We start from the raw sequence: 6,000 nt of genomic DNA on the forward strand, positions 1-6,000 counted from the left end.
ACCTTGTGTGGCCAGAACCAGCCGCCTTTAAGTTTTGCAAGGCAGCTTCCAGCTCAGCTTCTGGGGCTCCTGCCACTGCTGGCCACCCCCCAAGCTTGCATATGGCCACTTGGGATGGGGAGGGAGAAGCTCAGCACAGGGGGATGGTGGCAGGGTTTTTTTGGGGGGGGGTCCATTCGGGCAGGGAGCCCGGCCTGGGAACTCAGAGGAGAGCAAGCGAGAAAAGGAGAGTGGAGTGGAAGTGATTTGAATGGGAACAAACCCCCAGCTTGCTGAATAACAGCTTTCATCCCTGCCTGGAGAAGTCTTTTGTCAGGCCAGCCCCTGCCAAGGACAAAAGCCCCCCACTTGAATTCATGGAGTTTTAATTGGTTCTCAGGTGGGGGAGGAGAGGGGGCACAGCCAAGCCGGATTCCTTAAAGGCACACACACACACACCAACACACACAAACCCCCAAAGAGATTGGGCCTCCTTGAACTCTCGCCCCAGAAGATTAAGAATCACACACTGCACCGTGGTGAACTTTTGGAAACAGTTCCTGAAACCGTGGCTTTCTCAACAAGCTCTGCCTGCAGACTTTTTCTGGGCAATCCTGTTTGTCTATCTATCTGTGCTGTAAAAAAAAAAACAACAAATAGCCCCCCTCCTATCTTCTTCAGATCAAGCTGTTTTGCCTCCCTTGAGCCAGCCTGAGAGAGCTGCCAAGGTTTCTTGGTAACTGGTGCTGCTTTAGCTACTCAGAACATGAATGCTGGGTACACAGCAAAGTCTTTCTTTTTCTCAATTGGGATTGAAGCTGGTTTGGGGCAGGAGAGAGAGAACACATCAAAAAGAAGCATTTTGTAAGAGAAGGCAGGGAAGATAAGGATCTATCCACATCTTTCCTGGGAGTGTTTTCAATGTGCTTTTATTGTTTTATGTGATAGGAATTTTGTTTACAACATTTAACATAAGAAAGTAAGAGAAGGTGGCTGGATCCGGCCCATCTAGCCCAGCACCCTGTCCTCGCAGTGGGGAACCCGCAAGCAGCACCCAAGCACCCTATTAATGTCCCCCGCTGTGGCTTCCCGCAACTTGTGTTCAGAAGCATTGCTTCCTCCATAGCAGAGCTGAGCTATTGTGGCCAGTAGCCATCGGCAGCCCTCTCCTCCTCTTTTAAAGCCATCCAAATTGGTGGCCACCATCGCCTCTTGTGGGAGGGAGTTCCATAGGTTAACTCACTCTGCACCGTGTCAATAAATCCTCTGTGTTATCGGTCCTGAATCTTCCAACATTCAGCTTCAGCGGATGTCCGCGAGTTCTAGGGTGTTACATTTGCCTCCCTGGGCTCTTTCGGGAGGAAGGGCGGGATATAAATTTAATAAATAAATAAATAAATTTGTAGCAAAGGTTGCCCACACAACGTGTGTGTTGGGAGCACCCTGGATGCAAAGTTAAACGGGAGTGTGAACATAGATAACATAGATAAAGTTCCAGTTAGCATCTCAGATAGCATCTCAGCTGTTAAATCTCTGCACCTCCTGCTGCTGTTTAAAAGGCAAAAACTCTCTCTGTGTGTGGAGCGGGAGAAGGAATTGGTAACCCCAGTTAGTACACTCAAAAGGCCTGGGAGTCCAGGCCAAAACAAGCAAACAAGCAAACAAAAACAGAAACAAGCCTTGCTAACTCAGGAAGTAAAAGGAAAGGCACAAAACTTGGAGAGTCGAAAGTTTACCTTGCTTGAACTGTTGGCTTTGAAGACATCATACCCCATCACTTAACACTTTCTTTGCAAACAGTACTTTCTCTGCCCCCACCCTCCAAAGCAAAGACTTGCTTATCCCTAAGACTCCCCAACCAACCCAGTTTTGCTGGGCTCTGTGTAGCCCATGATTTCTGGGCAACATGGCCCACATGGAGCTCAAGGAGACTTAGGAATGTCAGAAGAAGCTGCTGGATCAGGCCACTGAGTGGTCCATCTAGTCTAGCATCCCGTTCTCGCAGTAGCCAATCAGAAGCCTCTTCTGGGTTATAGATGGTACACAACACCAGTGCAGTTAGGGGAAATGTACAAAACTAGTTCAAATATATGTTGGAAGTGTAAGGAAAAGGAAGGGACATTTTATCATATGTGGTGGGATTGTAATGTAATTAAAAAAAATTGGGAAATGATATACAATGAATTGAAGAAAATGTTCCATTTTTTAAAAAACCCGAGGCATTTTTGTTGGGGATTGTAGAGAAAGACCTGCCAAAAAAGCTGAAAAACATCTTCATGTATGCGACAACGGCCGCGAGAGTTCTGGTAGCACAAGGATGGAAGACTGAAGAAACCCCAACTAAAGAATCATGACAAGAAAAATTGACGGACTATGCAGAACTGGCAAAACTGACATATAAGCTACGGGACAAGGATAACTGTGACTTTAAGGATGAATGGGAACCCTTCACAAAGTATCTGAAGACGCAACAAAGCGAACTGGACTCCCTGGCAGGTTTTGAATAAAGATTCACAAACTTTTTATTGATAATAATCAGCTAAATAGTTTGAGGATCTATACAACTTTGTAACATGCAAAAAGCAGCAGTCTCAGAGAAACCAAAGACTGGAAATGAGGAAAGTCGGGGGGTGGGGGGGTTGTGTGGGAGGGTGGGGGAGGGAGGGAAAATGGGGGGGGGACAAGGATGATATGTTTTTGGATAATATGTCTTGTTTTAATTTTGATTAAAAAATTAGAAAAAAGAAGCCTCTTCTGGGAAATCAACAAGCAGTGACTGAGCGCAACAGCACTCTCCCCTCCTGCAACTTCCAGCAACCAGTAGCCAGAAGCATCACTGCTTCCAGCCAAGGAGGCACAGTATATAGAATAATAGAATTGTAGAGTTGGAAGGGACCCCAAGGGTCATCTAGTCCAACCCCCTGCAATGCAGGAATCTTTTGCCCAACATGGGGCTCGAACCCACAACCCTGAGATTAAGAGGTCCATGCTCTACCCACTGAGCTACCCCAGCTGTTAATAATGGCTAGTAGCCATTGGTAGCCTTTTCCTCCCTGAATTGGTGCAATCCTCTTTTAATGAGTTAGTTCGATGATGTCATGCTCACCTTCTTCCTTAGGGAATGAATGGGCCCTCCAGATTGTGCTGAACTACATATCTCATCATCCATCACCATTTTCCATATTTGCTGGGGCTGATGGAAACTGGAGTCCTAAAAGCAGAGGGCACCGTACCACGTTATCTACCCTGTAAGGAATGCTGAGATTATGTAGGATATGAAGTGCATAGGGGAAGGGCTGTGTCATGTGTATTGATTTACCACCATAGTGGAAGATATATTAAATAATGAACCCCACAACAATTATAATATTTAAGATTTGTGGGGTTAGGGTAGGCTACGTTATCCGATAGTTAAGCAGATCCACACCGTACGTTGAAAGAACATCCACACACATTGAAAACACATGAATCCCCCCCCCCAAGAGTCCTGGGAACTGTAGTTCACAGCGCTACAATTCCCAGCACCCTTAACAAACTAGAGACGATGGTGATGATATCACTGATTTGTGACTCACCTTCTAAACCACTGTCTCAAGTAAAATTACATACAGTCCCTGGGATTTCTTGGCGGAGGACGTGTGCTTGAAATGTGCGTCGGATGTGTTTTAAAGGTATGATGTGCCTGACGCAACTATTATTTCTGGAAAGCGGCAGGTGTTTGTTGGGAGCAAAGCGGGAGGAGCAAGAAGGTGCCTGTCTCTTTAAGAAGGTCCGTTTTTCTTTAAAAAAAAAAACATCCCGGTGGCAGGAATTAGGCTTCTAAAGAAAGAGCAGAGAGTGGAAATTGGATTGAGCAAGCCCTGGGCTCAGGACCAAGCTGGATCTGTAAGGATTGTTATGCTAATCACCTGAGTGCTGGACTTTCATCACCCTTTGAGTTCAGAGTGGAGAGCAAATGGGAGCCTTCCTGGGCCCTCTCCTGGTTTGTTTGTTTTCCACTGGACCAGAACATCATCACCTCTTCCTTGTTTTTCAGTTTCAGTTCCTCAGCTGCCTGCTGTTTTGCAACACAGTGGTTGACTCAAATAAAGGTATATTTCCCAATTGTGCCTTTTCACCCCACTCCCCAGTGGACCAAACTAACAGAGGGGAGAACTGGCTTCAGTCTTGTGTGATCTACTGGATTCCACCCGCTCCTCCTTTGCACATTCCAGTAGAGTTTAGTGGTTAGAGTGTTAGGCCTAGGAGACCAGGATTCAAATCCCCAGTCTGTGGGGAAGCTCAGTGGGTGACCTTTGGCTTCTCACGGTCTCCCAGTCTAGCCTACCTCACAGGGCTGTTGTACAGATAAAGCAGGGACAGCCATGTAAGCTGCCTTGATCTTCTTGACGGAAAGCAGGGATATAAATATCAATAAGATCTTTCTGCAGTTAAGATTGCAACCCTAACTTCCCTTACCTGAGGCAGTACAAATTCAGGGGCGCTTAGAGGAAATTGTGGGTGCACTGCTATTTTTACTTTAAAAAACTAAATAAAATTATGCAACTATGCAATAGCGAGCCAACTTTTTAAATGTGTTAATATAATTTTTATCAAAGTATGACAACAGTTGAAAATGAAACAGTTGAACATTAAATAAACAACGATTTAAGAAAAGGTAAAAATTACAACCATATATTTGCGGCGCATTCATACATCAAATACTGAAACACAAGACACATCACGTTTCTTATGGTTTTCCGGATGGGCAAATTGAATTTAGAATGTTCAGAAAGCCCCTGTGTGAGAAGCAAGGAAGGTGAGATCTCTCCAGGTAAAAGGGTAGGCAAAGAGAAGGATGCTCTCAGGTGAGAGCTAGGAAGACACATCTTTTTCTGCATGGGACAAAAGTTAAGATATATTTGTGAAAGAGGATATTGTATTCTCCTATCTCCATTTCTTTTCTTTTTCTTATTCCTTGTATAGATTTAGCTTGTCTTTTATTGCATTGTGAAAAGTGTTAAGAAAACTTCATTTAAAAAAAAAAGAATGTTCAGATAGTAAACAATGATGACTTCCTCTTCTTCTCCTTTATGGGTAAAGCATAAGGTTTGTGCAAAGCTGGTCAAAGACCTGGTCATAGCCATACCAGCCAAGACTGTACTATATTTCAGCAGCGGCATACATCATAACCTACGGCTCAGCCAGTAGAGCACGAGACTCTTAACCTCAGGGTTGTGGGTTTGAGCCCCATGTCAGGCAAAGGATTTCTGCAGTGTAGAGGGGTTGGACTAGATGACTCTAATTGGTCCCTACAATTCTATGATTCTATATACATTATAAAGGGACACGGGTGACGTTGTGGTCTAAACCACGGAGCCTAGGGCTTGCCGATCAGAAGGTTGGCGGTTCAAATCCCTGTGACAGGGTGAGCGCCTGTTGTTCGGTCCCAGCTCCTGCCCACCTAGCAGTTCAAAAGCACGTCAAGGTGCAAGTAGATAAATAGGTACCGCTATGGCGCGAAGGTAAACGGTGTTTCCGTGCGCTGCTCTGGCTCGCCAGAAGCGGCTTAGTCATGCTGGCCACATGACACGGAAGCTGTCTGCGGACAAACGCCGGCTCCCTCGGCCTATAGAGCGAGATGAGTGCCGCAACCCCAGAGTCATTCGCGACTGGACCTAACGGCCGGGGTACCTTTACCTTTACCTTTATATACATTCTAAAGTCAAGTAGGGGTTGGCCACTGTGAGAAGTGGATGGTGGACTAGGTGGGCCATGGGCCTGATCCAGTCAGCTCCTCTTACATTCCCATGTGTGACCCAGACCAGCAAGGAATTGTGGAGAGGCGTGATGTCATTGCTCGCCTGCCTCCCTGCTCCTCCGCCTTCCAGCTGGACTCAGGGGTGTCCCACGCCATCTCTGCCTGGAAGAAGGGAGGGGGAAGGAGGGCCGGCTCTGTCTGCCCCCTACACCGCCCCCGCCCCCTGTACCCAGAGCACCGGATGGCCACGGTTTTTGGAGAAGCCGGGCTTAGTGGAACTA

At 46.4% G+C, this 6,000-nt stretch overlaps 1 long non-coding RNA gene across 1 annotated transcript; it reads right to left on the bottom strand.

Annotated features, from left to right (window-relative positions):
• Positions 1-4,637: 4,637 nt before the first annotated feature.
• LOC310695051 lies at positions 4,638-5,723 on the bottom strand. Its single transcript, XR_014519896.1, has 2 exons — positions 5,665-5,723; positions 4,638-4,853 (listed from the first exon to the last, which is right to left on the bottom strand). It is a non-coding gene; the product is annotated as an uncharacterized lncRNA (long non-coding RNA).
• Positions 5,724-6,000: the final 277 nt, after the last annotated feature.

The sequence above is a fragment of the Podarcis liolepis genome (genome assembly GCF_965112155.1).
Source record: "Podarcis liolepis genome assembly, chromosome: 15".
NCBI classification, from domain to species: Eukaryota; Metazoa; Chordata; class Lepidosauria; order Squamata; family Lacertidae; genus Podarcis; species Podarcis liolepis.